At 45.9% G+C, this 24,059-nt stretch overlaps 1 protein-coding gene across 1 annotated transcript in view; it reads right to left on the bottom strand.

Annotated features, from left to right (window-relative positions):
- Window positions 1–24,059, bottom strand: part of LOC140732028 (uncharacterized) — a 559,606-nt gene that overhangs the window by 470,582 nt on the left and 64,965 nt on the right. The gene's annotated exons all lie outside the window — the stretch shown is intronic.

Here is a 24,059-nt window from a genome sequence, read left to right as displayed (position 1 = left end):
TATGGAAGCAGAGCAAATAGCAGAGGTACTTAATGAATACTTTACTTCAGCATTCACTATGGAAAAGGATCTTGGCGATTGTAGTGATGACTTGCAGTGGACTGAAAAGCTTGAGTATGCAGATATTAAGAAAGAGGATGTGCTGGAGCTCTTGGAAAGCATCAAGTTGGATAAGTCACTGGGAATGGATGAGATGTTGCCCAGGCTACTGTGGGAAGTGAGGGAGGAAATTGCTGAGCCTCTAGCAATGATCTTTGCATCACCAATTGGAGGGTTGTGGATGTTGTTCCCTTATTCAAGAAAGGGAGTAGAGATAGCCCTGGAAATTATTGACAAATTAGTCCTACCTCAGAGGTTGGTAAGTTGATGGAGAAGGTCCTGAGAGGCAGAATTTATGAACATTTGGAGAGGCATAATATGATTAGGAATAGTCGGCATAGCTTTGTGAAATGTTGGCCGTGCCTTATGAGCCTGATTGAATTTTTTGAGGATGTGACTAAACACATTGCTGAAGGAAGAGCAGTAGATGTACTATGTATGGATTTCAGCAAGGTATTTGATAATGTACCCCATGCAAGGCTTATTGAGAAAGTAATGAGGTATGGGATCCAAGGGGCATCCCTCAGAAACTGATTGGAAAGCTGAGCCTACTGAGCCAGAACAACTCCCTCTGCAAATGGATCCTAGACTTCCTAACTGGGAGACCTCAGTCAGACACCAAGGAGCAGATAAGCCGGCAGATTTTAGAATGGTGCAGGAAATACAGGGTAGTAGTTATGGGTGATTTTAACTTCGCTCATATTGACTGACACCTCCTGAGTGCAAGGGGGATAGATGGGGCTGAATTTGTCAGGTGTGTTCAAGAAGGATTCCTGACACAGTATGTGGAGCAGCCAACAAGAGGAGAGGCTATACTGGATCTAGTTCTGGGTAATGAACCTGGTCAGGTGACAGATCTCTTGGTGGGGGAGCATTTTGGTGAGAGTGACCACAATTCCCTTAGCTTCAGCATAGCTATAGAAAGGGATAAAATCAGACAAAATGGTAAAGTGCTTAACTGGGGAAGGGCTAACTTTGAAGGGATGAGGCAGGATCTAGTGAGAGTAAATTGGAAACAGATGTTCAAAGCAGAAAGCACAGAAGTAATGTGGGAGAAGTTTAGGGACTACTTGAGCTGGGGTCAGGATAGGTTTGTCCCACTGAGGCAAGGAAAAAAAGGTAAGAAAAGGGAACCGTGGCTGACGAAACATGTGAGGCAACTTGTCAAGAGGAAAAAGGAAGCGTATGTTAGATATAAGAAGCAGGAAGTAGGAGGGGCTTATGAGAAATATAGGGGAACCAGGAAGAAGCTAAAGAAAGGACCTAGGAGAGCTCGAAGGGGCCTTGAGAAGGCCTTGGCATGTAGGATTAAGGAGAACCCCAAGGCGTTCTATGTGTATGTGAAGAATAGGAAGATGACGAGAACGAAGGTGGGACCGCTAAAGGATAAAGAGGGCAACATGTGCCTGGAGGCGGAGGAGGTTGGGGAGGTCCTAAATGAATACTTTACTTCAGTATTCACAAGTGAATAGGATCTTGATCAGGATGAGGTTGAAGTAGAGTGGGCCTGCGTGCTGGACAACATGGAGATTAAGGAAGAAGAAGTGCTGGATCTTCTTTAAAAACATTAAGATTGATAAATCCCCAGGGCCGGATTTGATACACCCCAGGTTGTTGTGGGAATTGAGAGAAGAGATTGCAGGAGCATTAGCAATGATCTTTGAATCCTCTTTGGCTGCAGGGGAAGTGCCGGAGGACTGGAGAATGGCAAATGTAGTTCCCTTGTTTAAAAAAGGTAATAGGGAGAAACCTGGGAACTATAGACTGGTGCGTCCTACGTCAGTGGTATGCAAACTACTGGAAAGGATTCTTAAGGATAGGATCTACGAGCATTTGGAGAAGTACAGTCTACTCATTGATAGTCAACATGGCTTTGAAGAGAAGATCGTGCCTTACAAGCCTGATTGAGTTTTTTGAAGAGGTAACAAAAGAAATTGATGAGGGTAGGGCAGTGGATGTGGTCTACATGGACTTTGGCAAAGCATTTGACAAGGTCCCTCATGAGAGATTCATCCAGAAAGTCATGAGGCATGGGATAAGTGGAACCTTGGCTGTTTGGATAAAAAATTGGCTTAAAGGAAGAAAGCAGAGGGTACTTGTGGAAGGAAAGTATTCTGCCTGGAGGTTGGTGATTAGTGGAGTGCCACAGGGATCTGTCCTGGGGCCCTGCTTATTGTGATTTTTATAAATGACCTGGATGTAGAGGCGGAAGGATGAGTGAGTAAGTTTGTGGATGACACGAAGATTGGAGGAGTTGTGGATGGAGCTGCAGGTTGTCGAAAGTTACAAGAGGATATAGACAGGCTGCAGAGTTGGGCAGAAAAATGGCAGATGGAGTTCAATCTGGACAAGTGTGTGGTGATGCATTTTGGAAGGACAAACCAGAAGACTGAGTACAGGATTAATGGTCAGTTACTTAAGAGTGTGAATGAACAAAGGGACCTTGGGGTTCAAATCCACACATCCGTTAAGGTCGCTGCACGGGTTGATAGGGTAGATAAGAAGGCCTATGGGATGCTAGGCTTCATTAACAGGGGGATTGAGTTCAAGAGTAGAGAAGTCATGTTGCAACTCTACAAATCTCTGGTGAGACCGCACTTAGAATATTGTGTTCAATTCTGGTCATTCATTATAGGAAGGATGTGGAAGCTATGGAGAGGGTGCAGAAGAGATTTACCAGAATGTTGCCTGGTTTGGAGAACAAAGTCATATGAAGCAAGGTTAGCAGAGCTGGGACTTTTCTTTTTGGAGCATAGAAGAATGAGAGGGGACTTGATAGAGGTCTACAAGATTATGAGAGGCATAGATAGGTTGGATAGTCAGTACCTGTTTCCCAGGGCACCAATAACAAACACCAGAGGGCATATGTACAAAATTAAGGGAGGGAAGACTCAGCAGAAAGCAGCTGATTGGGCAATCGAGGTCAGGTGACCAAGCAGTTTGAAAAGCTCAAACAAATAAATAGAGGGTTACCTCAAGCGGAACGGCCTGTGGAAATCAGCCAGTGAGTGAGTGGGCCAGTGAAGGAGTGGAGATTTGAGGCTTTGACTTGAGAGACTTCGTCAAGAAGAGGCGGAGGACAAGCTTGTTCCCAGTTAGTCTTTACAACGCCTCCTGAGACGGTGATGTGCCTCTCCTGTGAGATGTGATCGTCTTGGGGGATCCCCCCTCTCCCGCAGAGTCACATCTGCCAGAATTGCTTGCGGCTGGGTGATCTGGAAGACCGTGTGAGGAATCTGGAGCAGCAGCTGGATGACCTTCGACTCATAAGGGAGAATGAGGCAGTCATAGATGGGAGCTACAGGGAGGTAGTCACACCTAGGCTACCGGAAGCAGGTCGTTGGGTGACAGTCCGAGGGAGAAAAGTGAAAGAGAGTAGACAGATAGTGCAGAGCACCCCGTAGCCATTCCCCTGAATAATAAGTTTACCGTCCTGGGTGCAGTTGGTGAGGATGACCGACCAGGTGTGAGCCACGGTGGCAGGGCCTCTGGCACTGAGTCTGACCGTGTGGTGCAGAAGCATGGGACGGAGAAGAGAAGAGCTATCGTCATTGGAGACTCTATAGTCAGAGGAGCAGACAGGAGATTTTGGGGATGTGAGAAGGACACCTGCATGGTTTGTCCTTCCCGGGTGCCAGGGTCTGGGATGTCTCTGACTGGGTGCATGACATCCTGGTACGAGAGGGAAAGCAACCAGAAGTCGTGATACATGTTGGGACCAATGACATAGGCAGGAAGAGGGATGAATTCCTGAAGTGTGAGTTTTGGGAACTAGGCAGAAGGCTGAAGAACAGGACCTCAAGGGTGGCGTTCTCAGGATTGCTGCCAGTGCTACGTGATAGTGATGGTAAGAATTGGAGGAGATGGCAGTTGAAAGCGTGGCTGAGGAGTTGGTGCAGGGGGCAGGGTTTTAGATTTTTGGACCATTGGGATCTCTGCTGGGGAAGGTGGGACCTGTACAGATTGGATGGGTTGCATCTGAACTCGAGGGGGAGCAATTTTCCTTGCTGGTAGGTTTGCTAGCATGGTATGGGAGGGTTTAGACTAATTTGCAAGGGGGATGGGACCCAGAGTGATAGAGAAGTGAAAGAAGTGCATGGAGTAAAGCCAGATCTAACATATAGAGAGGCTTTGAGGAAAGAGCAGCAGAATAAAGGGTATAAAGGTAGTAAGGTAGAAGGACAAAAATGTGTGTCCTTCAGGCAACAATAAATATATGTGAGTTAGGCAAGGGTTTTTATAACAAATAACACGTTTATTAAAAACTGAAAACAAACCCCCCAAAAGTAAACAAATCACTAACGTAACCGGAAATTAGCTGCTGTGCGGCAGCTTAAACAGTTCTTAAAGCAATGTTGCAAAAACAGTTCTTTAAAGTGGTATTGCCAAAAGTTCAAAATGCTCACAGTCCATTTAAGAAGGAGAGACTTTTAAAGATGATTTAAATTCTCTTTCACGTCGTTTTTCTTCAGTCCCTGAAGTCGAACTTTTCCCACGAAGAATTTTATGAAACAAAACAGCTCAAAGGCACTGACCTTTCCTTTACCGCACTATTCTCAATCCTTTCTGGTCATCCCAGGGATTAACATGAGAATAGTCAACGAAATCCTTTCAAATAAGGATCAAACAGGGTTGAACCTGTTTCACCGTCGAAACTCAATTCTCCTCGATCTTTAACTCCTGAACTCTGATCTTCACTCTCCACTGATTCTTAACTAGCAGTATTGTAAAGAAACTGCTGGCAATGACCTTTTAAACTTTAGGCATTAGATAAAACTTCATCTTTCAACTAAACTGCATCATCACATTAAATCACGCAGTGGCATGAAGTCAACATGGCAAATCCAGCCACGAACTGCCCCTCCTCACAGGGAGGGGTCCTCCTTTTATACCCTGTAAAAAAAACTGTCACATGACCTCTACTGGCAGGAAAATGAAGTCACTCCACCATCACAAGACCATTACCTCAAGTCCAGTATAGCTTCAACCCCAGTCACGTGACAAGGGTACCACTGTCACGTGTCACGAGTACGTAACAGTACTTCAATGCAAGAAGCATCAGGAACAAAGGTGATGAACTGAGAGCTTGGATGCATACATGGAATTATGATGTAGTGGCCATTACAGAGACTTGGCTGGCACCAGGGCAGGAATGAATTCTCAATATTCCTGGATTTCAGTGCTTTAAAAGGGATGGAGAAGGGGGAAAAAAGGGAGGAGGGTGGCATTATTGGTCAGGGATACTATTACAGCTGCAGAAAGGGTGGGTAATGTAGCAGGATCCTCTTTTGAGTCAGTATGGGTGGAATTCAGGAACAGGAAGGGAGCAGTTACTCTACTGGGGATATTCTATAGGCCCTGTGGTAGCAGCAGAGATACCGAGGAACAGATTGGGAGGCAGATTTTGGAAAGGTGCAAAAATAAGAGTGTTGTTATCATGGGTGACTTTAACTTCCCTAATATTGATTTGCACTTGATTAGTTCCAATGGTTTAGATGGGGCAGAGTTTGTTAAGTGTGTCCCGGATGGACTCCTGTCACAGTATGTTGACAGGCTGACTAGGGGGAATGCCATACTAGATCTAGTATTAGGTAATGAACCAGGTCAGGTCACAGATCTCTCAGTGGGTGAGCATCTGGGGGAGAGTGACCACCGCTCTCTGGCCTTTAGCATTATCATGGAAAAGGATAGAATCAGAGAGGACAGGAAAATGTTTAATTGGGGAAGGGCAAATTATGAGGCTATATGACTAGAACTTGCCGGTGTGAATTGGGATGATGTTTTTTCGGGGAAATGTACTATGGACATATGGTCGATGTTTAGGGATCTCTTGCAAGATGTTAAGGATAAATTTATCCCGGTGAGGAAGATAAAGAATGGTAGGATGAAGGAACCATGGGTGACAAGTGAAGTGGAAAATCTACTCAGGTGGAAGAAGGCAGCATACATGAGGTTTAGGAAGCAAGGATCAGATGGGTCTATTGAGGAATATAGGGTAACAAGAAAGAAGCAAGAAGGGGCTGAGAAGAGCAAGAAGGGGGCATGAGAAAGCCTTGGCAAGTAAGGTAAAGGAAAACCCCAAGGCATTCTTCAATTATGTGAAGAACAAAAGGTTGACAGGAGTGAAGGTAGGACCGATTAGAGATAAAAGTGGGAAGATGTGCCTCGAGGCTGTGGAAGTGAGCGAGGTCCTCAATGAATACTTCTCATCGGTATTCACCACTGAGAGGGAACTTGATGACGATGAGGACAATATGAGTGAGGTTGATGTTCTGGAGCATGTTGATATTAAGGGTCGGAGGTGTTGGAGTTGTTAAAATACATTAGGACGGATAAGTCCCCGGGGCCTGACGGAATATTCTCCAGGCTGCTCCAGGAGGCAAGGGAAGAGATTGCTGAACCTCTGGCTAGGATCTTTATGTCCTCGCTGTCCACGGGAATGGTACCGGAGGATTGGAGGGAGGCAAATGTTGTCCCCTTGTTCAAAAAAGGTAGTAGGGATAGTCCAGGTAATTATAGACCAGTGAGCCTTACGTCTGTGGTGGGAAAGCTGTTGGAAAAGATTCTTAGAGATAGGATCTATGGGCATTTAGAGAATCATGGTCTGATCAGGGACAGTCAGCATGGCTTTGTGAAGGGCAGATCATGCCTAACAAGCCTGATAGAGTTCTTTGAGGAGGTGACCAGGCACATAGATGGGGATAGTGCAGTGGATGTGATCTACATGGATTTTAGTAAGGCATTTGACAAGGTTCCACATGGTAGGCTTATTCAGAAAGTCAGAAGGCATGGGATCCAGGGAAGTTTGGCCAGTTGGTTCAGAATTGGCTTGCCTGCAGAAGGCAGAGGGTCATGGTGGAGGGAGTACATTCAGATTGGAGGGTTGTGACTAGTGGAGTCCCACAAGGATCTGTTCTGGGACCTCAACTTTTTGTAATTTTTATTAATGACCTGGATGTGGGGGTAGAACGGTGGATTGGCAAGTTTGCAGATGACACAAAGGTTGATGGTGTTGTAGATAGTGTAGAGGATTGTCGAAGATTGCAGAGAGACATTGATAGGATGCAGAAGTGGGCTGAGAAGTGGCAGATGGATTTCAACCCGGAGAAGTGTGAGGTGGTACACTTTGGAAGGACAAACTCCAAAGCAGAGTACAAAGTAAATGGTAAGATACTTGGTAGTGTAGAGGAGCAGAGGGATCTGGGGGTACATGTCCACAGATCCCTGAAAGTTGCCTCACAGGTAGATAGGGTAGTTAAGAAAGCTTATGGGGTGTTAGTCGAGGGATAGAGTTTAAGAGACGCGATGTAATGATGCAGCTCTATAAAACTCTAGCTAGGCCACTCTTGGAGTACTGTGTCCAGTTCTGGTCACCTCAGTATAGGAAGGATGTGGAAGCATTGGAAAGGGTACAGAAGAGATTTACCAGGATGCTGCCTGGTTTAGAGAGTATGGATTATAATCAGAGATTAAGGGAGCTCGGGCTTTACTCTTTGGAGAGAAGGAGGATGAGAGGAGACATGATAGAGGTGTACAAGATATTAAGAGGAATAGACAGAGTGGACAGCCAATGCCTCTTCCCCAGGGCACCACTGCTCAGTACAAGAGGACGTGGCTTTAAGGTAAGGGGAGGGAAGTTCAAGGGGGATATTAGAGGAAGGTTTTTCACTCAGAGAGTGGTTGATGTGTGGAATGCACTGCCTGAGTCAGTGGTGGAGGCAGATACACTAATGAAGTTTAAGAGACTACTAGACAGGTATATGGAGGAATTTAAGGTGGGGGGTTATATGGGAGGCAGGATTTGAGGGTCAGTACAACATTGTGGGCCGAAGGGCCTGTAATGTGCTGTACTATTCTATGTTCTATGTTCCATGGAACTTTAGGGGAGACATGAGGGGTAAGTTTTTTACACAGAGGGTTGTGAGTGCCTGGAATGACTTGCCAGGGATGGTGGCGGAGGCTAAAACATTAGGGGTATTTATTAGCCTCTTGGACAGGCACATAGATGAAAGAAAAATGGAGGGTCATGGGGTAGTGTGGGTTTAGTACTTTTTTTAAAGGATTATATGGGTCGGCACAACATGGAGGGCTGAAGGGCCTGTACTGTGCTCTAGTGTTCTGTGGTTCTATCTCCTACCCCCGATCCTCATCACATTCTACAGGGGTTGTATTGAGAGCATCCTGAGCAGCTGCATCACTGACTAGTTCAGAAATTGCTCCATCTCAGATTACAAGACCGTGCAGCGGATAGTGAGGTCAGCTGAGAAGATCATCGGGGTCTCTCTTCCCGCCGTCACAGACATTTACACTACACACTGTATCCACAAAGCAAACAGCATTATGAAGGACGCCACACACCCCTCATACAAACTCTTCTCCCTCCTGCTGTCTGGGAAAAGGCACTGAAGCATTCGGGACTATGTAACAATTTCTTCCCCCAAGCTCAATACCCAAAGCCTGGACTGACACCTTGCTGCCCTATTGTCCTGTTTATTATTTATTGTAATGTCTGCACTGAGGATCAGAGGGTTCTTGGAGTCCGAGTCCATAGGACGCTCAAAGCAGCTGCGCAGGTTGACGCTGTGGTTAAGAAGGCCTTCAAAGGTGATTGGCCTTCATCAATAGTGGAATTAAATTTAAGAGCCAAGAGGTAATGTTGCAGCTATATAGGACCCTGGTCAGACCCCACTTGGAGTACTGTGCTCAGTTCTGGTCGCCTCACTACAGGAAGGATGTGGAAAACATAGAAAGGGTGCAGAGGAGATTTACAATGATGTCACCTGGATTGGGGAGCATGTCTCATAAAAACAAGAAGAGTGAACTCGGCCTTTTCTCGTTGGAGTGATAGAGGATGAGAGGTGACCTGATAGAGGTGTATAAGATGATGAGAGGCATTGATCGTGTGGATAGTCAGAGGCTTTTTCCCAGGGCTGAAATGGCTGCCACAAGGGGGCACAGGTTTTAGGTGCTTGGCAATATGTACAGAAGAGATGTCAGGGGTAATTTTTTTTTCAGAGAGTGGTGAGTGAATGATATGAGCTGCCGGCAACGGTGGCAGAGGTGGATACGATAGGGTCTTTTAAGGGACTTCTGGCTAGGTACGTGGAGCTTAGAAATATAGAGGGCAACGGGTAACCCTAGTAATTTCTAAGGTAGGGACAGGTACGGCACAACTTTGTGGGCTGAAGGGCCTGTATGGTACTGTAGGTTTTCTATGTTTCTGTTTCTATATTATATCTTCCAGTTTTTCACCTATTTTCCTAATTTGTGTAAATCCTTCTGCAGATTCCCTACAGTAAAAAAAAACACCTGCTTTTCCACTAGCTTTGTATTTTCTGCAAATTTGGCCACAAAGGCATCCATTCTGTCATTCATATCATTGGCATATAACGTGAAAAGAAGCTGTCCAGACACCGACCCCTGTGGAACACCACTAGTCACTGGAAGCAACTAGAATAGGCTCCTTTATTCCCATTCTTTGCCTCCTGCCAGTAAGCCAATCTTCAATCCATGCTAGTATCGTTCCACCCTCATGTACAGCTCATTGTCAAGTGGCTTCTGAAAACCTGAGTAAACAACATCCACTGACTCTCCTTTGTCTATCCTACCTGTTATTTCCTCAAAGAATTCCAATGGATTTGTCAGGTAAGATTCTCTCTGCTGACTTCATCTGATTTTATCATGTTCCTTCAAGTACCCCAAAACCTCATCCTTAATAATGGACTGCAACATCTTCCCAACCAGGTACTTTCGATTGCAGTGGCTTCTACCCCATCAGTGAGTTGCTTGTTGCCGGGGAAACTGAAGGAGCAGGACGTACTGCTGCTGTGTCAGAGAGGCATTGGTGTGTGAAGGTGGTGTACAGTCTAACAGCGAGTGATCGTCTTAGTTGCTTTTCTTGTGACCACAAGACCCTGTTGACCATTGTAACTGTGGAATACTGCTGGTTCAGTTTACTGATTTATTGGTGGACGGTGGGGAGCTGAGTGGCCTCGGTCATAGCGAGGACTAGGCCTCAAGCCGCAGTGTTGCCTATCCACAGCTGCACAGGAGAAAGGCTTTGGAGACGGTGTGGCGTGGTGTCCAAGCTGGAGTCATGCTGCCCCCCAGTGTTCATTCAGCAAAAGAGAAGCTGCATTGTGTTTGATTGCAGACTGCTGCAACATTCATGGACTCAGAACCTATCAGCTTCTGAAGCACCTTCTTCTCAGTAAGTGACCACATGCATTTCTGCCCCCTGACACTCTCGAATTTCTAACATGCTGCTGTTGTGTTGCACAATGAACACTGACCAAAATGCTTATTGTCTTTCTTCCCCATTGCTACCTCTCCAGCATCATTATCCAGTGATACAATATCAACTCTCACTGCTCCTTAACTCTTTATATAACTGAAAACATTTTCGATACCCTTCTTATCTTGTTGATTAGTATATCTTCAGATTTAATCTTTCCCCTCCTTAGTCTTTTTAGTTGCCCTCTATTGGTGTTTAATAGCTTCCCACTAAGTTTTGCCATGGTTTTGTCTTTATGATGGCTTTGACATCCCTTGATAGCCACGGTTGCCTCACTCCCTCTTCAGCAAACTAGTTATTTTGGATGTTCCCATTCTATGCCTTCCAAATTGCTCCCATAATCTCCAACCATTGCTGCTCTGCCATCATCCCTGCTAGTGGGCCCTTCCAATCAACTTTGGCAGCTCTTTTCTCCTACCTCTGTAATTCCTTTTACTTTTCTGTAATACAGATACATCTGATTGTAGCTTCTCCCTCCCAAAGTGCAGGGTGAATTCTATCATGTTCTCATCACGTCGTCCTAATGGTGCCTTTATTTTTAGCTCTCTAATCAGTGCTCTCTTACTTCAGTGGTTGGGAAGTAGATGGAAAGAATCCTGAGAGGCAGGATGTACGGACATTTGGAGACGTATCTAGTGTTCGTCCAGCATCATCGATGAAGACCTCAACACCATTAGTACTTTTTTTTTAACAAGGTGAAGTTGCTAGATCAACATTCAACCCAGCACGGATTGAGAGTGTTCAAGGGAGCCAGCCGGATTCGAACTCGGGACCTTTCCTCATGAAGTCCAGTGATGATGGCGTTGAGACTAGTGCGTGATTTGGTTTATGTGAGGGAGAGTTGCATAGCGTCAGCCTCACTCTCTCATCCCAATTCCCATCTGGATACAGTGGCAAGACAACAGTCGAGACAGCTGGAGATGGGACTAGGCACAGTGGATGACCAGGACATCTTCTGTGTGTTGTGTTCTACGCGTTCCATGACACTTGCAGCGGCCACCTTCTTGACCATTGGACCTTCCATTGTTCTCGTCCGCTCAATCCGCCAGAGTCTGTCTTCACATGCTGGGATAGACAACTCCCTATCTCACCGAGGGTTTGAGACCCATCGGCTGCCCTCACCTGGTTTAGCCGGCTTGTCAAGGCCATTGCCCGGGGTGTGGCCGCTGTCGCATGCAAACAGCTACAGGGAGCCACAGGTGAGAGCTGAGTGTCAGGTGGGGACCAAAGGTGGACAAACCGCCTGAAAAGGACGCGACATGTTCCCCCACCAGAGCTGCTACCCCTTCCTGACACTCCGTACACTCTATGTATAATATGGAGACATATAATATGATTAGGAATAGTCAGCATGGCTTTGTCAAAGGCCGGTCGTGCCTTACGAACCTGATTGAATTTTTTGAGGATGTGACTGAACACATTGATGAAGATAGGGCAGTAGATGTAGTACATATTGATTTCAGCAAGGCATTTGATAAGGTACCCCATGCATGGCTTATTGAGAAAGTAAGGAGGCATGGGGTCCAAGGGGACAGTGCTTGGTGGATCCAGAATTAGCTTGCCCACAAAAGGCAAAGAGTGGTTGTAGACGGGTCATATTCTGCATGGAGGCGGGTGACTAGTGGTGTGCCTCAGGGATCTGTTCTGGGACCCCTAATCTTCATGATTTTTATAAATGACCTGGATGAGGAAGTGGAGTGTTAGGTTAGTAAATTTGCTGATGACACAAAGGTTGGAGGTGTTGTGGATAGTGTGGAGGGCTGTCAGAGGTTACAGTGGGACAATGTTAACTGGGATGAAAAGTGGCAGATGGAGTTCAACCCAGGTAAGTGCAAGGTGGTTCATTTTTGGAGGTCAAATAGAATGACAGAATATAGTATTAATGGTAAGACTCTTGGTAGTGTGAAGGATCAGAGGCGATCTTGGGTACGAGATCAAAGGACACTCAAAGCTGCTGCGCAGGTTGACTGTGGTTAAAAAGGCATACGGTACAATGGCCTTCATCGATCATGGGATTGAGTTTAGCCATGAGGTAACCTTGCAGCTATATAGGACCCTGGTCAGGCCCCACTTGGAGTTCTGTGCTCAGTTCTGGTCACCTCACTACAGGAAGGATGTGGAAACCATAGAAAGGGTGCAGAGGAGATTTACAAAGATGTTACCTGATTTGGAGGGCATGCCTTATGAGAATAAGTTGAGTGAACTTGGCCTTTTCCCCTTGGAGCGATAGAGGCTGAGAGGTGACTTGATAGAGGTGTACAAGATGATGAGAGGCATTGATCATTTAGATAGTCAGAGGCTTTTTCCCAGGGCTGAAATGTCTAACACGAGAGGGCACAGTTTTAAGGTGCTTGGAAGTAGGTACAGAGGAGATGTCAGGGGTAAGTTCTTTACACACAGAGTGGTGAATGCATTGAATGGACTGCCAGCAGTGGTGGTAGAGGCGGAAACAATAGGGTCTTTTAAAAGACTTCTGAATAGGTACATGGAGCTTAGAAACATAGAGGGCTATGGGTAACACTAGGTAAATTCTAAGGTAAGGACTTGTGCAGCACAGCTTTGTGGGCCGAAGGTCCTGTACTGTGCTGTAGGCTTTCTATGTTTCTATGTTTCTGATGAAATCTGATTCATTATACAACACCCGATACAGAATTGCCTTTCTCTTTCTGGGCTCAACTACAAGCTGCTCTAAATAGGCACTTCGTCAGCATTCTTCAAATTCCTTTCCTTGGGGTCCAGTACCAACCGGATTTTCCCAATATACCTCCATGACGATTGTAACATTTCCCTTTTTACATGACTTTTCTATCTCCTGTTGTAATTTGTATCTCAAATCCTGGCTACTCTCCAGAGGCCTGTAGATAATTCCTATCAAGATCTTTTTACCCTTGCAGTTTCTTAACTCTGCCCCCAAGGATTCTATACCTTCTGATCCTATGCCACCTATTTATAAGGAATTGATTTAATTTTTACCAACAGAGACACCCCACACCTTCTGCCTACCTGCCTGTCCTTTCGATAGAATATTTTCTTCTTTTAGCCACAACTCGGAGATGCCCACAACGTCATACCCGCCAATCTCTAACTGTGCCACAAGGTCATCGACCTTATTCCGTGTACTGCATGCATTCAAATATAATACCTTCAGTCCTGTGTTCATCACCCTTTACAATCTTGCCCCTGTTTTACCAGAAGTTAAATTCATATTTATTTCTAAACGTTTTACTTTTATATTTATTCTGGAGATGTTTGTTATTTCTCTTGCACTCTCCTTCTCTTTTACCTCATCCTCACTTTTCCAAACTGTTGAACAGACGACAGGTTGAATAGCTCTCATCTGAAATTCCAAAATCCCACAAACTAAGAACTTTGAATTTTCTTTTTAGTGTCAATGTGACATCACGAATGGAAAACTCCACAGGACACTGGGAGGTCTCCCAGGCGATGCACAGGTCTCTGTCTCACAGACACAGGAAGATCTCTGAATCGTGTCTTGAAGAATGGTTCATCAGCGTCAGAGTGAACATATGCTTCATAATGGTCTGTGGATCATGAAGCAAGCAAAGATCTGTTACAACAAACTGAAAATTGAAGGTACTTGTGAACATTCAACAGGTTGGCATAAAAAAATCTAAAGATAAAGTGTCTGCTGATCACAAAGTAGCAGAGAAATTACCTGACGAGTTTGTGAATATCGTCACTAATGAAAATCTAACAACAGAACAAGTCTACGATACTGACTGTTTATACCTTACATAAAATCTATAGAAATTAAAATGCAAATACAGTGTAGAAAAACAAAGAAACATATAAAACCTACAGCGCAATACAGGCCCTTCGGTCCACAAAGCTGTGCTGAACATATCCTTTCCTGAGAAATTACCTAGGGTTACCCATAACCCTCTATTTCTCTGAGCTCCATATACCTGTCCATCAGTCTCTTAAAAGACCCTATCATATCTGCCTCCACCACGGTCGCCAGCAGCCCGTTCCATGCACTCACCACTCTCTGCGTAAAAAACTTATCCCTGATATCTCCTCCGTACCTTCTTCCAAGCACCTTAAAACTGTGCCCTCTAGTGCTAGCCATTTCTGCCCTGAGAAAAAGCCTCTGACCATCCACACAATCAATTTCTCTCATCTTCTTATACACCTCTATCAGGTCACCTCTCATCCTCCATCACTCCAAGGAAAAAAGACTGAGTTCACTCAACCTAATCTCAAAAGACATGCCCCCCAATCCAAGCAATATCCTTGTAAATCTCCTCTGCACCCTTTCTTTGGTTTCCACATCTTTCCTATTGTGAGGCTACCAGAACTGAGCACAGTAGTCTAAGTGGGGTCTGACCAGGGTCCTAGATAGATGCAACATTATCTCTCGGATCCTAAACTTAATCCCAGCATTGATGAAAGCCAATGCACCGTATGCTTTCTTAACCACAGAGTCAACCTGCGCAGCAGCCTTGAATATCCTATGGACTTGGACCCCAAGATCCTTCTGATCCTCCACACTGCCAGGAGTCTTACCATTAATGCTAAAATATCAAAAGAGATATTGAGCTGATCGCCGTGAGTATGAGGCCATATTATCTGCCGCGAGAATTCGCAAACGTCATTGTGGTGAATGTGTATGTCCCGCCACGTGCCGACGCAACGGTAGCGTGTGACGTCATCAACTCCGCTGTTGCTAGGCTTCAGACACAGCACCCTGAGGCACTGGTGTTAATTACAGGGGACTTCAACCATGTGACTTTGGATACGACACTACCTGCTTTCTCCCAGTACGTGGATTGCTACACCAGGGGTAATAGGACTATTGACCTGCTGTATGCAAACGTAGAGGATGCATATAGTGCATCCCCACTGCCTTCATTGGGGAAAGCTGATCACAACCTGGTTTTGTTACAGCCCAGATATAAATCAATTGTGATGAGGCATCCCACTACCACACGCTCTTTTAGAAAGTGGACTCCTGAAGCTGAACAGGCCCTGAGAGACTGCTTCGGTACTACTAACTGGGATGTACTGCAAGGGGGGCTCTGTGGGGGTGTTGGGGAGGTCACTGAATGCACAACGGACTATATTAACTTTTGTGTGGATGCCGTTGTTCCTGTTAGAACTGTTCGCTGCTATCTCAATAATAAGCCCTGGATCACTAGTCACATCAAAGGCCTCCTAAACCAGAAGAAGAGGGCCTTTAAAGATGATGATCGGTTGGAGCTTAAAAGAGTTCAGAAGGAACTCAGAGTACAGATAAGGGGGGCAAAGGAGCAGTATAGGAGGAAGCTAGAACAAAAGCTGCAGAAGAAAAGCATGAAGGAGGTGTGGGATGGGATGAAGATCATCACCGGATGCGGTGCAAAGCGGGGGGCAAACATAAGTGGAGATGTGGAGAAAGCGAACCAGCTGAACAACTTCTTCAATAGGTTCGACAGCACAATCTCATCCTCACCGCAGAACTCCACACCAGGCTTGTCTTTCTACTCGTCCTCCCTCTTACTTCCCTCACAGGAAAATAGCCACTCACAGGAGACCTTGCCCACGCCCAGGATTACGGCTGCACAGGTGGAAGGTCAACTGAGGAAGATCTGTACCAGCAAGGCGGCGGGACCGGATGGAGTTTCCCCACGATTACTGAGGGCCTGTGTGACTGAGCTGGGAGAACCACTACAGCGCTTCTTCAACATGAGCCTGGAGCAGAGAAGAGTACCCAGACAGTGGAAAACATCCTGTATTGTCCCAGTACCGAAGAAACCACAACCAAAGGAGTTGAATGACTTCAGACCTGTTGCCTTGACGTCGCACGTGATGAAGACCATGGAGCGGCTGATAATACAGAATCTGAGGCCACAAACCAGGCACGTCCGGGATCCTCTTCAGTTTGCATATAAGGAGAAGGTGGGAGTGGAGGATGCTATCACGTATTTGCTGCACAAATCCCTCTCTCACCTGGATGGGGTCAGTGGTGCTGTGAGGATTACATTCCTGGACTTCTCTAGTGCCTTTAATTCCCTCCATTCACCACACATTCATGTGTCTAACACATTAATCCCCTCTGTCTACACAATGTTCATATCCTTCCATTCCCAACACATTCATGTGTCTAACACACTAATCCCCTCTGTCTACACAATGTCCATATCCCTCCATTCCCCAGACATTCATGTGTCTGACGCATTAATCCTCTCGTCTACACAATGTCCATATCCAGCCCAAGATCTTAACGGAGATGGGAGTAGACTCTCACATGGTGGATTGGATAGTGGACTACTTGACAGATAGACCTCAGTATGTGCGGTTGGGAGGCTGTAGGTCTGACACGGTGGTCAGCAGCACAGGAGCGCCGCAGGGGACCGTGCTCTCTCCAGTCCTGTTCACCCTGTACACATCAGACTTCCAATATAACTCGGAGTCCTGCCATGTGCAGAAGTTCGCTGATGACACAGCCATAGTGGGGTGTGTCAGGAATGGACAGGAGGAAGAGTATAGGAAACTGATACAGGACTTTGAGATATGGTGCAACTCAAACTACCTGCGTCTCAATATCACCAAGACCAAGGAGATGGTGGTGGACTTTAGGAGATCTAGGCCTCATATGGAGCCAGTGATCATTAATGGAGAATGTGTGGAGCAGGTTAAGACCTACAAGTATCTGGGAGTACAGTTAGACGAGAAGCTAGACTGGACTGCCAACACAGATGCCTTGTGCAGGAAGGCACAGAGTCGACTGTACTTCCTTAGAAGGTTGGCGTCATTCAATGTCTGTAGTGAGATGCTGAAGATGTTCTATAGGTCAGTTGTGGAGAGCGCCCTCTTCTTTGTGGTGGCGTGTTGGGGAGGAAGCATTAAGAAGAGGGACGCCTCACGTCTTAATAAGCTGGTAAGGAAGGCGGGCTCTGTCGTGGGCAAAGTACTGGAGAGTTTAACATCGGTAGCTGAGCGAAGGGCGCTGAGTAGGCTACGGTCAATTATGGAAAACTCTGAACATCCTCTACATAGCACCATCCAGAGACAGAGAAGCAGTTTCAGCGACAGGTTACTATCGATGCAATGCTCCTCAGACAGGATGAAGAGGTCAATACTCCCCAATGCCATTAGGCTTTACAATTCAACCGCCGGGACTTAAGAACTTTTTAAAAGCTATTATTAATGCTTTTTGAGATAGTGATTTAGATGCATATCATATTTTTTACTGAGTTAAGTATTGTATGTAATTAGTTTTGCTACAACAAGTGTATGGGACATTGGAAAAAAAAGTTGAATTTCCCCATGGGGATGAATAAAGTATCTATCTATCTATCTATCCATCTTCATGTGTCTAACACACTAATCCCCACTGTCTACACAATGTCCATATCCCTCGATTCCCCACACATTCATGTGTCTAACACACTAATCCCCCCCGTCTACACAATGTTCATATCCCTCCATTCCCCAGACATTCATGTGTCTAACACACTAATCCCCTCTGTCTACACAATGTCCATACCCCTCCATTCCCCACACATTCATATGTCTGACACACTAATCCCCTCTGTCTACACAATGTCCATATCCCTCCATTCCCCACACATTCATGTGTCTAACACACTAATCCCCTCGTCTGCACAATGTCGATATCCCTCCATTCCCCACACATTCATGTGTCTAACACACTAATCCCCTCTGTCTACACAATGTCCATATCCCTCCATTCACCACACATTCATGTGTCTAACACATTAATCCCCTCTGTCTACACAATGTCCATATCCCTCCATTCCCCAGACATTCATGTGTCTGACGCACTAATCCTCTCGTCTACACAATGTCCATATCCGTCCATTCCCCACTCATTCATGTGTGTGTCTAACACACTGATCCCCTCTGTATACACAATGTCCATATCCCTCCATTCCCCACACTTTCATGTGTCTGTCTAACTCACTAATCCACTCTGTCTACACAATGTCCATATCCCTCCATTCCCCACTCATTCATGTATCTGAGACACTAATCCCCTCTATCTACACAATGTCCATATCCCTCCATTCCTCACACATTCATGTGTCCAACACACTAATCACCTCTGTCTACACAATGTCCATATCTCTCCATTCCCCACACATTCATGGGTGTGTCTAACACATTGATCCCCTCTGTCTACACAATGTCCATATTACTCCATTCCCCACACTTTCATGTGTCTGTCTAACACACTAATCACCTCTGTCTACACAATGTCCATATCCCTCCATTCCCCACACATTCATGTGTCTGACTCACTAATCCCCTCTGTCTACACAATGTCCATATCCCTCCATTCCCCACACATTCATGTGTCTAACACACTAATCGCCTCTGTCTACACAATGTCCATATCTCTCGATTCCCGACACATTCATGTGTCTGACACACTAATCCCCTCTGTCTACACAATGTCCACATCCCTCCATTCCCCACACTTTCATGTGTCTAACACACTAATCCCCTCTGTCTACACAATGTCCATATCCCTCCATTCGCCACACATTCAGATGTCTGACACACTAATCCTCTCCGTCTACACAATGTCCATATTCATTCATTCGCCTGCACATTCAGATGTCTGACACATTAATCCCCTCTGTCTCCACGATTTCGATATCCCTCGATTCCCCACACATTCAAGTGTCTAACACACTAATCCCCCCCGTCTACACAATGTCGATATCCCTCCATTCCCCACACATTCATGTGTCTAACACACTAATCCCCTCTGTCTACACAATGTCCATATCCCTCCATTCACCACACATTCATAATGTGGTAAACTGGGTCAGCAAATAACCGTTCAGCACAGACTAGATGGGCAGAAGGGCCTGTTTCTGAGCTATAGTACTGTATCATTTATAGTAACTTTACATCTTTGCATTCCACTGCTGGTGAAAAACAAATTTCAGGTCATATTAATCAACAACAGTAAACCTGATTTCAAACTGTCTTCATTTTGGAGTCAGGGAATTTGTATGATGTTTTGAAACTTTCTATCTATGTAATTGAAAAATCCTCAGCTTTCAGTCTCCTTCACACAACAGATTTACAGATGTGAGCTTCTAAATCAGGCTAAAACATTGGCTGTGCTCCTGAAACAGGATCAGTTCAACAGTTCTGTACAAGGTCAGGTGTAGCCATTACTTCGTCACTTTGAGAAACTTGTTGATGTTTCTGATCATAGTCTCCAGAGCGTACAGAGCAAGGATGCATTTGATCATCTCGATCTGATCACCTCTCCATTGATTCGAAACCACAAACATGGAACACTTCTCCATCCCAGTCAAGTCTGACAACATCGTAAACTGAGAGAGAGGAAGGACATGGGTATTAATGTACTTACAAACTCCTCAGAGAGATGACAAATTATGCATCAAATTCTGGATTAATAAGTAGAGAAATAGTTCCAGGTCATTTATCAGTGGAATCTTGCTGTGCACAGTTTGGCTGCTGTGTTTCCCACACCACAACATGGAAAACACATCACTGACTGGAGAACAGAGGGACCGAGTGTAGAAGATCAAGATTCCCTGAAAGTGGTGACACAGATAGAGAGGCCGGTGAAGGTGGTGTTTGCCTCACTTATTTCATCAGTCAGGGCACTGAGTACAGGTGTTGGGACGTCACATTACAGATACACAAGACATCGGTGAGATCATTACCTTGTCCTGCAGCGGCTTGTATTCATAAATTCACTCATGGTCTTTCTCTTTTATCCCTTGTAGTTCAAACTTGGTCCCAATCACAACCCTGTAAATATCTGGAAGATAAAAGAAATCATGATAACATTATTAATCTACCACATCATGGTGACAATGGTTACACAGAGCAAAAGAAAGCACTTACATTTCTGTGCCACGATCATCTGTAAATCCTTAAACAGGTTCTTTTGTTCCTCACTGATGCTGTCTATCGTATTTGTGTCAAAAATGAATGTGACTCTATGTATTACATTTTTCGGAATAACGGGATAGTTGGCAACATCCGAGTCAGGATTGAAACTGTGTAACTGAGTGAGACAATGAAGAACTGGTTACAGGAGAAGCAGCAAGGACACCGATGATCACAATCACTCAGCACTGAGGTGAACACTGACTGGAGGGACCAGTCCCATCAGACAATGTCCAGTGGTCACGGACACTGATCTACTGAGATCCGGATGGGCCCTATCACACTCAGTGGGGTCCCTCTGTCCCTGTCAATGTTGCTCTCCCCAGTTCACTGTTACTGCTCAGTTCCTTTCATTGTGGGTCCACTCTGTCCCCACGAGCTGTTTAGAATTTGCTCTGAGCTCCAATACTCAGTCCCCTGCTCAGTCTAATGTATCAACATTTTTGACCTAAATTTCGAGACATGATAACAAAGTTTTCAGATGATTCAGAAACTGTTTGGTCCTTCACACTGCAGGATGATACAGATGGTTGGTCAGTGTGTAAACTGATGGGAAATTTAATCCTGAAGAGTGTGAGCTGTTCAGTCTCCATCAGTAATGTGGGAGAGACAATCGTGTGTTTTGTATCCAGGTTACCAGGTGATAGGAAGGTAAATGGTGAGTTCAGCAGCTTTTGTTCATGTTTGTTTACTTAGGCCATTCAGCCAGTCTAGTCTATGCTAGCTCTCTCGTCTCCCCATCAACTCCCCACCATTCTGACAACCCACTGGAAATGACAGCAGCAGATTGACCCAATGACCTGCACGTCACTGGGATGTGGGAGCAGGAAACCAAGATCATCAGGGAGAAACTCACATCATCACAGGAAGAGCATGCAAACACCACACCGACAGCTCCGGAGGCTGGGATGGAATCGGAATCACTGGATCTGCGAGGCAGCACTACTAACTGCTCCATCACTGTGTCACACAGTAGTACAGACGACCTGCTCCAATTATATCGGGTCCTGGTGAGGCTTGTGCACAGTTCAGGATTCCTGACCCAAGGAAGGATTACAGCAATGACTGACCAGACTGATCCGGGGATGGTGGGTTTGACGAATGAAGAGAGATAAGAACAGGAACAGGAACAGAGTGTAGGGGAATGTAATGGGTGACAGATGGCACATATTGTTATCATAGAAACTGTTCTACATGATTCACAAACACCATCATTGAATTGTTGTGTTCACTGTAAGAGACGCTGTCTGACGTAATGATATCAGTTTAAGGTGACTGCTTTGGGTTTTTCTGTAACGGAAGTAAAGGTCACAAAATCCTACAGGAGCAAACACCCCGCCCCCATCCCTCCACTAACCCCAGCCTTCTCCTCCAATTCAGTAAGCAGAACTGATCTAGTCTGGACCTCAACACCCTTCTTCTGTTGGCCCATGGCCATTGACTCCTGAGTGTCTATTCTCACATCAGTTTGGAAGTAAGACATGATCTCATGGCCACACACAGAATTCCAACATCAAACCCCACATGGTGGAGAGGTTGGTCCATAATGGATGCCAGCAGAAGGCAACGTAGGAGACAAGGAGGAGCTGCTCCAGGTGAATTGGAGCAGGGGTCGGACCATCATAGGGGCAGGTGACCCTGTGACCTTCACTAGCAGTGGAGCGGATGCTGGGGTCATGTGTTGCTGGGATTGATCCATTTCCCTATCACTGCTCCGTCTGCTGACCTGTGTCATGTGTAGGATGTCAGCACAACGCTCAGTCCTCCCTCACGTGGACAAGAGCTTAATATGTCCCAACAATGTGTAGAGGGCAAGTGAGGTGGGGACAGCCAGCTGTGAGACTGCAGGAAGAGTGGTGTAGAATTCCCTGAACAATCACTGTCACTGTGTCCCTGTGTGTTACTCTGGGACTAATCTTTGTTACTGTGTCCACAGTGTGTTACTCCAGGACTAATCTCTGTCACCATGTGCCAGTGTTTTACTCCAGGACTAATCACTGTCACCATGTCGTAGTGTATTACCTCAGGACTAATCTCTGTCACTGTGTCCCCCTGTGTTACTCCAGGACTAATCTCTGTCACTGTCCCTGTGTGTTACTCCGGACTAATCTCTGTCACTGTGTCCCTATGTGTTACCTTAGGACTAATCTCTGTCACTGTGTCCCTGTGTGTTACTCCAAGACTAATCTCTGTCACTGTGTCCCCCTGTGTTACTCCAGGACTAATCTCTGTCCTCATGTGTTACTTTGGGACTAATCTCTGACACTGTGATCCTGTGTGTTACTCTTGGACCAATCATTTCACCTTGACATCTGGTATCACCCAGGGACTAATCACTGTAACATTGTCCTCTTGTGTTAATGTGTAACTGATCTTGCATCAGATGCAGACCTCCTGAACTATGGCTGATGTTTTCAAAGACTTTCCCCAGACAGATCGCTCTTTTCTGTCTCCGTTGATTCCATGTTTAATGAGATTCCAGTGGAAGGGCCTATTCCACATTGTATCTATAACTTAAATCAATGTCAGGACCCTCCCTACCTATAACTGCTGGTGGGCATTTACCCAGGGTGGGAAAATTCTGGTGCAATTACCAGGAGACAGGTGTTTCATTCACAGACCCTCGTCCAGGGGACAGTGCTAGTGGTGGAGGGAGAGAAGTCTGTCTGATAGGATGGAGAGAGGAGTTTGTCTTTGGGATCAGTACTGATAGAGAAACACAGAGAGAGAGAGAGATTGACTGATTTCACGGGTTCATGGTCAGGACTCGTGACAACATCACAGCATCAGCACCACTGGCCTCACACAGTGTGCACACCCCCATCACTCAGCAAAGCATCTCTGTCATCACCCAACTGTCACAGCCCTACCACACATCCCACTCCTACCATACCCTCCCCACAACTCACCCAGTCACAAACACCACACATAGGTTAGAGGGTGACCCATCATGGATGCCGGAAGAAGGGAGCTGGTGGGAGACAAGGAGAAGCTGTTCTCCGTGAGCTGGAGCAGAGGATCTGACAATGGAAGCAGCAGGTGACCCCGTGGCCTTCACCAGCAGTAGGGTGGATGCTGTGGTTACACGATGCTGAGGTTGACCCATTTCCATATCACTGCCCCCGCTCCTGACCGGCACCTTGTGGAGAATTCCAAACGATGGCCTCCCCAATCCTCCATTCACATGACCAATAGCTGCCCCATGTCCCGGCATTGTGTACTGGGCAAGTGAGATGGGGAATGGCTTATACGGACTCACCAAGTATGAGCACTGAGACACACAGGAGAGAGGTGTGGATCTCCCCAGAAGGTGTGTTGTTACGTACAACGTGATCCAAGTGTCTGTTCACTCAGTCTATGGATACACTGATGGGTGTAAATGGTGAAATGACCAGAGAACTGCTCACCCCCTGAGGTACGTGTTCACAGCCTTGTCAAACATCTCACACCAACCACACCCCCACTAATCTCCTCCCAGTCATCTGAACATCAGCCATACCACCCATGGTGGTACATCCTAGACCCCCCCTTATCTCCTCCCAGTCATCTGAACATCAGCCACACCACCCATGGTGGAGAGGGTGGTACATGGTGAATGACAGCAGAAGGCAGCTGTATTGCCCCTGTCTGATTGTGGCCAGCCATTGATCTGCTGAGTTCTGCCAGCATTATCTCTGTTTATATCTCCAACCTTGGGAGCTTCTCCCTGTACTCTGCTGGACACAGAGACCTCAGTCCCAGGACAATATGTAACACTGAGCCG

The sequence above is a fragment of the Hemitrygon akajei genome, chromosome 1 (assembly GCF_048418815.1).
Source record: "Hemitrygon akajei chromosome 1, sHemAka1.3, whole genome shotgun sequence".
NCBI lineage: Eukaryota > Metazoa > Chordata > Chondrichthyes > Myliobatiformes > Dasyatidae > Hemitrygon > Hemitrygon akajei.
This window is presented reverse-complemented; position numbering and strand designations above follow the sequence as displayed.